This window comes from Gambusia affinis, linkage group LG11 (assembly GCF_019740435.1).
Source record: "Gambusia affinis linkage group LG11, SWU_Gaff_1.0, whole genome shotgun sequence".
In the NCBI taxonomy this organism is placed as follows: domain Eukaryota; kingdom Metazoa; phylum Chordata; class Actinopteri; order Cyprinodontiformes; family Poeciliidae; genus Gambusia; species Gambusia affinis.
In genome coordinates this window covers 22,916,131-22,926,225 of record NC_057878.1, presented here as the reverse complement: position 1 = coordinate 22,926,225, position 10,095 = coordinate 22,916,131, and the positions used below count along the sequence as shown (strand labels likewise).

At 37.5% G+C, this 10,095-nt stretch overlaps 1 long non-coding RNA gene across 1 annotated transcript; it reads left to right on the top strand.

The window, feature by feature from the left end:
- The first annotated feature begins 444 nt into the window (after window positions 1–444).
- LOC122840349 lies at window positions 445–9,883 on the top strand. Its single transcript, XR_006372215.1, has 2 exons — window positions 445–636; window positions 7,786–9,883. It is a non-coding gene; the product is annotated as an uncharacterized LOC122840349 (long non-coding RNA).
- Window positions 9,884–10,095: the final 212 nt, after the last annotated feature.

Below are 10,095 nucleotides of genomic sequence, written 5' to 3'. Positions count from 1 at the left end.
GCAGTTTTTATTTGTATTTTTTTATATATTTCTAATAAACTTAAGTGGTTAACTGAAGCATCTGCGCTAACGTCTTTTTTTTTCAGATTAAGCGATTAAGTGTCAAAATAATTAATTATTAATAAAATCATTAGTTGGAGCCCTAATTCTCATATACACACAATAAATGTAATTGGCCCACATCCAAATACATACATCTATTTTATAGAATTTGACATTTCTCAAAATGCTTTATTTCTTCACAGCTGGACATGCTTAAAAAGCTTTTTACAAAGACTAAGATATATGGCAAAACAAAAAAAAATGTGACAGCAGAATCTAGCAACATCTATGCCCCGGAGTTTCATTAGAGAAATGCTAAACAGGTGAGTTTAGAAACAGATGAGAGACAGCTGTGTAGTGGAGAAAGAAAGGTGATGGGTAAATCAGGGAACACAGTGAAATGTTACTTTAAAAAAAATAACAGTGACAGATGTGCAGACTCAGGAATACATGGAAATTTAAAATACTAACGATCATGACACTTCTCTATGCTTCTGTTTGCCCAGTCTCGTTTGTACCGCTGAAAGAAACGGATACAGAAACCATCCCAGATGACAACAACTACAATCCAGCTGCAGACTACATTGACACCATGTGAGTGAAATGTCTCTAAACAAAATTGTTTATTTATTTTGAAAAGAAGTTAATGGTGTTTCTTCTTTGTCTTTTCTGATCCAATTTATCTGGTACCCCAGTTACTAACACCTTCCCAAAATGCATTATAATTGTTAACCTTGCTTTTAACTTCACTTATTTCCATTTATTCATTTTGCATGTCTAATTTTCATTGATAAATAACTTGAGAAGCAAGGGCATCACAAAGTCCATCACAGAGCTTGAACAAAACAGAGACACGACAGAAGTAATTTTTGTCATGTAATGCATATCAAAGTACACAATTACACATTTTTATGTTTTCCCAATAAAGAAGAAATTGAAAAAGTTTTCATTCAGATCCATGTTTCTCAAATGGTGGTTAAGTGATCAAGTAGAGCTTGGGCTGCCTTGATGCTCAAGTGAATTTTATGCCCACTGTTAACACAATAAATATGAAGAAGAAACACGATCATAGGTTGAACCATGAGGTGGGGGTAATGCATACAAACAAATTCAAGTAGTTGAATTATACATATTGTTACTTGAATCTACAAAGGTTTTAAAATGATGTCCAGCTCAGTGTTTTTTCACTCAGGTTTCTTTTAGTTATCTTAAAATGATTATTTTTCTTGCCTTGCTAATATGTTTAGATTTGTGGTGATGAGTAAAGAGTAATAATTCAAACCAGCTGTTTTACAAGAAAATTTTTCATAGCTAAAAGTGAATTTGAGTCCAATGGTTAAACTGATTTTCTACAACTGAATATTTTTAAGTGGAAGAGTTGCTCATAAGAAAAATCCTCCCCTAATTATCCATCTTCCTGTCTTTGTTCTAGTCATTCACTATCTGTTGCTTTAATATTAATATGGGGATTTAGTCATAGTTCTTGTGTCACTCCTGTATGGGCGGGCGTTCATCACCCACATCACGTAACTCATTAGGACAAGAAATAAAGAGCAGTATCTAAATTAATAAGATTTTCAAAAGTAATTTCCAATGCTTGATACCATATTCAACAAGATAACCTGGAGTAACCCATGTATCTCAATGAAATTTTTAAGCTTTACTTCTGAACATTTTAATGTTGGCTCTGACCATTAAGTCTTTTTTTACAGAAGCTCATGTGTCAGAAATGCAGTTATACAATATGTGAATTTCTTGTGTTTTGGGGGGTGGATTTTTGTACCTTGGTTGTCTTCCTTGACCCACTTTATTGCATATTTTTAACCCTAAGCCTGATAAGCCTGAGCACGAATGACATCACTGAGTTTTGATAGCAAATTAAAGAATTGATCTGGAGCTCAGCAGGCAATTATCAGAGCAGAACCACTGTGCATATCAATGAGCCCCTGCACAAAAAATGAAAAGGGAGTGGGGGGGCAAGGGAGTGGAAAGAAAGATGGCGTCTTGCTGCAAAGCTAATATTCTTCATTACACCCTGTTTATATCACTATACCTTGGTGCTCTGTAAGGAAAGATCTTCAGGTCTGCAGTGGATTTGATTTCCCTCACTGATCAGGGGAAACCAATCTCTGACCCTTGACATGTCTATGATAAAAACCTGATTATTGTGGATTATTTCCTCTCCCGGTGCTTTCACGACTACAAACCTGCACATTTATTTCGCTCTCTTTTATTCTCCTGCTGTTCTTCCTCTTCACCAGTTTTAAGAATAGCAAGTCCGTGCAGGTACAGCAGTCTGAAACCAGAATTGGTGACCATTTATTCCCACAAGGAGACAACAACATAATGCTGTTATTCAGTAACCTTGGAGGGAAGGTTATATTCAGTTAGTTGATAGGAGAATGACTTCTATTCTTATTTTTTAGTCCTGTGACTTGTTCTCTGTTGACCTAAAAAAAAAAAAAGAAGACATAAGGGTGAATTTGCTGAACAGAGGTTGTGGTGCTTACCATGCGTATGCACCAGTCATATGCATGGTGCTTATGACAGTTACCTCTGCAGTCTAACAAGTGAGATGATTATCCAAACAGATTTGGTAATTGTCATCAAGGCTTTAAAAAGGTAGTTTCGAAACCATAGACACTATCCATCACATTTTTACAGTTACAGAGATGCCAGAGAATCTGTCAGTGAGCAGAAAATAATATCTTACCTGTAGTCAAAAATGGCAGCAGCGGTAATGTGATTTTTCTGGACTTTGGGGCTTGGATAATTTGCCGCAGAACAGAATAGAACAGACTTGACAGGAACATTGTACATTAGTAACATTGTTGCAAATGCACCAACAATAGCCAAAAGGCTGTCCTTCATCTGTGGTGCCTTGGCCGAACCTTGATTTTTGCTCTTTGTCAGAAAAACTTAAAGAAGGGCTGTTCATTAGTTTGTAACCTTGAGCTCAAGGACATTTTGTTATGTTTCAGCCCAATGTGCTGAAGCCCACCAGCAAACATAAATCCAAACGGCTTGAGAAAACATAACAATTTTGAAGTGGCTTAATCAAAGTCTGAGTTTGACTAAATGCTGCAGTTTGATTTTAAACTAATAATGGGTAAATTAAAGCAACTATAAAAAGTTGAGTGGACCAAAATCTACAGCTTAGTTTTGCCCCACCAATGGGGGCAAAACTAACCTTTTGCTTTGGGGAGCAATTATTTTTTCACCCAGATCCAGCAATGGTTTTGATGATTTAGTTCCCTTAATAAATGAAATCATCTTTTGAAAGCTGGATTTGAATTTATTATTTCTTAGGTTATCTTTGTATGACAATAAATTTAATATTTGGACACATACAAGCAAAATCTAAATTCATACTTTGGCACAATATGTTTCTCTACATCAGAATAAAAATATGAATACATTAAAGAATTGTGGGTAACACTTTATTTAACGGGCTGGGAAGAAGACACTGTCATACACATGACATAACACCTGTCATGAACATGAGTAAGTCTTCAGGAATATTTATGACAGTTGTCATAAAGTGTCATTCGGTAAATCATGACACATAATATAAAGTTAACATTATTCAAAATGTCTTTGTTATTTACCAAGAAATCATGATCTGACATAAATTTATTATAAAGGCATTACTGATTAAACTTCAGCTTTAATAACTTAAAGCTACATAATTTTTAAGTTTAATCAGTAATACTTTTATAAAAAATTTATGTTAGGTCATGATTTCTCGGTTAATGTCAAGTTGTAATAAAACGAAGCACAATGATACCAAACAATGCTCTCTAAATGCACAAACTTTGTTCATGTCCTGCTACGCAGCTTTAGACAATGTTTTTAAGTTGTAGCTTTCTGCTCTGTCTACCCACAGCAGCCAACAAATTTAATTAGTATCTTAAGATGATTATGAAGGATCTACTGAAAAGCTGCCATATTTCTGCAGTTAATAGGCTCAGCGAGGAGGCTGGGGAGGTGAAGGGCTTTTTGAAAGGTCAGCTCACTCACCACTGGTGCTGACCCCCCTTAGCTATAACTACTCACACCTCTTAAATCTCAATCAGGAACAGGAAGTGTGTCCATTCATTAGCTATGGTGTCCAGCGGCTGTCTCTTTCATCTCACCCCTCACGTCCTCACCGCCGTGTGAAAGCTTCCCCTCTGTTTCAATCTTCCATCCACTTTTCTCACTAGAAACACTTGATGTGGTCCCTTAAAAATGCGGTGGCTGAACCGCTGGGAATCTGCTCAACCACTTTTATACACGCACACATGCCACAACCTCCCTACCTTTCTACTCCTGTCTTTCTAGCTTCCTCCCCCAAGCTCAAACCGTTGCGATCCTTCGATGTCTCACAGCTCTCTGTGCCACAGTTTTTTTTTTTTTCTTTTTTCTTTCTGCTGCCAATCAGTGGAGCATTTTTCACAGAACTACTTGTGGCAGAGAAGAATGATGGTGGGCGAAAGTGTGTGAGGGAGTGCATGTGTGGGGGCGAGCACGCGCAGATGGGCAACAAAAGCATTGTACTCAGCTGAGGGCAATGCTGAGGTTCCCCCCTGAGGCTGAGCTGAGATTGAGTTCATTATTCAGTAGCAGTGGGTTCCAGCTGCAAGAGGAGTAAGATGGTGAGGGGGCTATGTCTGTGTTATGGCTCCTTCAGCCCTGCAGTCCACTGGGAACCAGTCGAAAATAATGCTGAGGAAAAATGTTTTACCTGTCATATTGGGGTGGACAGACAGCATCTGGACGTCTGTAGTGTGAAACAGAAAGAATAAACTTACTACTAATATTAAAAGGTGTTATCTTTTGCACACCCCTTGATTACCTTAAGATGTTTGTCATGTACAGGCTATAAATTAGTCATCATTATATAGATCATCTCGTGTTGCTGGTGTGAGGAAGCAGAGGCAGATCAGTAGCGGAATTCTACTGTAGCTCTAGATGGCAGGAGTGAGTTAAACATTAGTGCCATTGCATCTACCAGAGTAAAGAGTGTGTCTTTGTGTGAACTGCTTGTTTGTTTTCCCTTAAGGTTGATAAAGTGTGCTGGTGTAATTTAAAAAAAAAAAAATTAAACACAAACTAATAACAGAGAAAAAGAGAGTCCTTTCAAGATAGGGGTGATGTCCTGCTGCTTCTCACTTACAGGACCCAGGATTTGCTCTTTCACTCATGAATATATACATACTGCTACTGCTCTTTTTTTTTCTTTTTTTTTTTTTTTTTGTTCCGGCACTCACACAAAGGCAATTAACTGGAAATTGCTTTGTTGAAACTGCTCCACAAAGAGCTTAGCAAAGGAAATGGCATCACAGCAACTGCATATGTAAAAACTTAATGCGTGATGTTCAACTCTCCTGCGATGTGCATGAAAGTGCATTGAGGAGCCATTACATGGTGACAGTTTGTAAATGGTACATGGAATGGGTTGCAATTGCCTTGGCACTTTCCTAGTCTTACTGATCACTCAAAGCCCCTATCAGTGTAGGAGGCATTCTTTCCTTCACACATACAGACACACCCCCACACACACATCTATACAGCTATCTTTGATAATTCACACACTAATCACACATCCTACTTGCACACAGCTCACTGATCACTGAATCAAGGACAATGTTTGCTCTTTGTGCCACTTCTGTGTGTGGGTGGAGATTGAGACATGATGGATCAAGAAGTCACAGGATGAGTACAGGGTTAACTACCTAAGAAGGTTTTCAGCTACCCCCAAACCATAATTAGTTTCCATTTTGACAAATTCTATAGTTAGACAGGTTAAAATTTTCTAGAGGAATTTCTGCTGTACTGCTTGAGGATATACTTGCCATTCTTTCTCATTTGGGTGTTTTATTCTGCTATCCACCATTATGCATTATTTGTTGTTTCTGCTGCCATTAGGGCTGAGTTCGCTCTGATTCTTTTATTTCCTTTTTTTTTCCTGCCTCGGTAGCCATGTCTGGCCCACTGTATTTGTATTTTGATTTTGTTTTCTACAATATTACAGTGTCAGAACTATTGTTGTTGTGAATCTACTTTCATAGACGTTATGCCTGGCCTGGTCCTTCTATGTTTTGATTGTGTGTTTTTACTGAACTGCTGTCAACTTTGTGTACTCTGTTTTTCTTTCTAATGAAAGCTCTGCTTGCCTCTATTTTCTTGAAAAAGTCGGAGGTAGAGCTAAGCTATTCTCTCATTTTTTTTCATCTACATTGTCTATTGCTTCATATTTGCTTAGTATAAAAAATCATTACAAAGTCCTACTTTTATTAACTTTTTTTCCCTTTTATAGAACTGACACTGTCAGACTGCATTGTGTTTCAGACATATAATCACATAATCTGAATGTGATTATATGATTTTGCATTAGAATAAATTTTGTTGCGACGTGTCCAGCATGTACTGCACCTCTTGCCCAATGACTGCTGGGGATAGTCACCAGTGATTGCAAGGATAAGCATGATTAGATAAAGGATGGATTTGGTGAATTTCAATAAAACTTAGACTGATGTTTAGATTTGCTCTATAATTAACTGAACTGAATCTGAACACGTAAATGAGAAGATAAGAATAAAAAAAAAAACAAAGCACAACTAATAATTACTCTCCAACCCTAGTGATGCAAAGTTTAACATTGAAGAGTACATATTCATATACTCTTATATGCATAAACTAGACACACAAGCACACTCTATTTGTGAATAAAAAAAAAACTAGAAATAAAATATATTCATAACTATAAGCATTTTCAGGAGAGAGGTCATTTTCTATTATCAACTTATTACTTAAGGTAACGTAGTTTTGTGACTCCAGTAAAAATTTACTAAGCAGAAATTTGCCAGTGATTTCTTTAGCTTTATCAGGGTCATGGTTATATGAAATAAATGTCCTGACTAGTGATTAGAAACAAAATCAGTAGAAATAGGATATTTGTATAAAATTTTACAATACAGTGTAAAATTTTGCTCCATAGTTTATGAAAGAAAAACAATTAACTTCAACATAGCAGTTTTATTCTTTAGGTAGTTAAGTACATGGGTTCAAAGTGGTTTGTTTACAGGTATGAAACAGTAGGATGGAACACAATTGCAATGTGTAGGTACAATTTGGCATAGGGGTGAACTGACCTGGAGCCTGTTCTGTGATTACACAGCTTGGGGTTGAGTGCATTTCGTAGATCTCAGCTTTCAAGCTCGCTCCACCCTTGGCCACATCTTTCGCTCTCAGCAGGTATCAAGGCTGCCATGATAACAAGTTATGCTGTCAGTGAAGTGCAAATAAGTAGTCATTGATGCACAAATTGACCAGCAATGCAAGAATTGTAACTTGCACATTGTAAATAAGTTGTAGTTTGTGGGGGGGGTTTTATCACGGAAATAGTGTTTACTATCCTTTTTATAGCAGTTTACTCTTCTTCAAATGCCTACTTTCTGCATGATAATGCACCATGCTAAAAGCTCCTCTCATCTCAAATTGGTTTATGAAATATAATAAACTAACTGTTCTCATAAGGTCTCCACAGTTACAAGTTCAAAAGTAGGTTAACCAACTGTGATTAGGTCTCCTTAATCAGCTGCTTTTGGCATATGTACCAGAAGCACATGCAGAGAAACATGTAGTCCCTTTCTATTACCTGAATGAGTAGCTTGGATTTAACAAAGATACAATCTCATTTTGCCTTTTAACAAAATGCAAGTCATTTCCAGCATGATGAGAGTGTTATGTTTCCTGCAGCAAATGGTCTGTCACCCTACTGTTTGATCAACGAGGAATGATACCCAGGGGAACAGCCGTGTATCCTCATCCCTTTATGGATCCGGCAGAGGGCTTTGCATCAAGACAGACCTGACCTCCAGTCAGTATGTTCCCTTCTTTTCTTACCAATATCTGCCAATCCGAACAAAAAGAAAACCGGCAGCCTGAATGTGCTTGACTCATGAGCTGAATCTTACACACACCCAGCTCCTGAGAACACCGGGATCATAAAGGTAAAAACCACAACCCCAGCAATAGCTGGATAATGAGCCTGCAGTCACGACAGGGTCAAGCAGGGTCAATGGTTGGTGCTAATTCTGGATAATGCTATTGGTATTCGAAGTAGAGCTGGAAGCTTTGTGGAAACTGACATGGGGAACCACATTTTAGTCAGTTAGTGGAGCTCCACAGGCAAGGTACAAAAAAACGACCCTCAGAGCATCACTTCAATGAGATGTGTCACCTCGATGTCATGAGGGCAGCAGACTGTGCGGTGGTGTTCTTGTATCCCGACAACAGGCAAGAAGCCCGTCCAGTGTTCTGTTTTAGGACCTGTCCTGCAACTGAGTGACACACAATGCATGAGTAGCCTGTTAGGTCACTCTAGCCTCTGCTTTACCTCTGTTTTACTGTGACAGCCACTAGCTCTTTCCCTTGACACATCTGCTAGATCATGATTTGCGCTACTGTTATTGACATGGTCATAATAAACAAAAAGGTTGTTACACTCTTGCTGAAGTGATCTTGCAAAGGTGGGTGAATCTGTGCTAATTGAGGCTAAAGGTGAAAAGAAGAGGCAGAAAACGCACAGTGTACTCACAGCGAACATGGCAGCAAAGTTAGCATACATGAATCATTCAGGACACAAGAAGAGCACTTTATAATCATCAGAAAAAGCTGAAGCACTTCGGTCACAATGTTGCCACTATGATTGCAACAAAAAAAATCCTGTCTGCTCCCAGCAGTCAAAGGGAAAAAAATGACAGCCTCATGAAATTATTCATTCGTGGGGTTTGTCTGTCTTTTTTTGGGAGACCAAAAACAGTGCAGTGCTGCCAGTGAGAAATAGCTGTAAGTCGATGTGAAATGTCCTTATAGCCTTGGACTTCTTCAGTTTATGTGACAACTCAAAACTAAGCCGAGACAAACCGTTCTGCATAAAGGTTTGTGGAGGTAAATTTACATCAGAGTGGCATCTTACCCTTTTCTTACACATTACTTTATTGCGATTATATTCTGATTGTTGTTCATATTTAAACACAGACGGTCATATAACTCCACATACAAGAGGGATAATATATAGGGCTGGGCAGGTATATAAATCTAATCATATAACATGGAGTGAAAATATCATGACCCCAAAATTTCAGAACAGAAAACATGCAGAATAACACAATTTTGCTTGAAACAGATTAACAACATTTAGTTAGATGTACTTTTTCAGAATTAACATATTGATTCTTGCAGTCATACCATCCTTAATGACATTTAATATTTTAAAAGAAGCAAAAATATTTGAGTGAGCACTGCTAAATTTAGTTCTCCATTGTTTTGTTTTGTTTTTTTGTTTGTTTGTTTGGGTTTTTTTTGTGCTGAATATTGTGTCTTTTGGCTGCTCTGCTCCTTACGGAGTAGCAGTTAGACTTGCCAGGCTGCAGTTAGCTCCAAAACAGAAATGCCAACTACAGTTTTACAACAGCAATACCTCAACATGTGTGATGGATGGTGCTTATTTCGTTTCTATGCCATGAGTGTCTGTCTCTTTTGAACACTGAATAGCTTTTTTTTTATTCTGTTTTATAAAAGGTAAAAAAAAAATGAAACATTGGTAGTGCAAAGTGGCAACAGGTGAGTGAGGGGTAGCTTTGTGTTACTTCATGCCCCTTTAACTTGTATGTTCTTAGGGTCTTTTTCTGGTGCTCTGTAAATTGTCACAAACAAGTTAAAAACCTTAATTTGCATTATTAAGAGACATTTAAGTTTCAGACTTTTTAATGTGCATGTTCCTACAATTGTGATTTCTCAAGTGGTGACATAATTTGTTGGGTTAATAAAACAATTCCAGTATTTATTGCAACTAATGTGGCAAATATCTATATTCTTTTATTTCAGTTTGACAGGGCTTGCATCAGAAACTTGGTGTTGTGTCTTCAAAGCTAATGACAGAAGTTTTAGAAGCATTGCTGAGCAAATTTGTGATCAGCAACCATCGCCCTGAAGAAATGTTACATTTGTATTTAACCTTTTTGTTTTATGTAACACTAACAAGGATAAATGAATATGCTACCT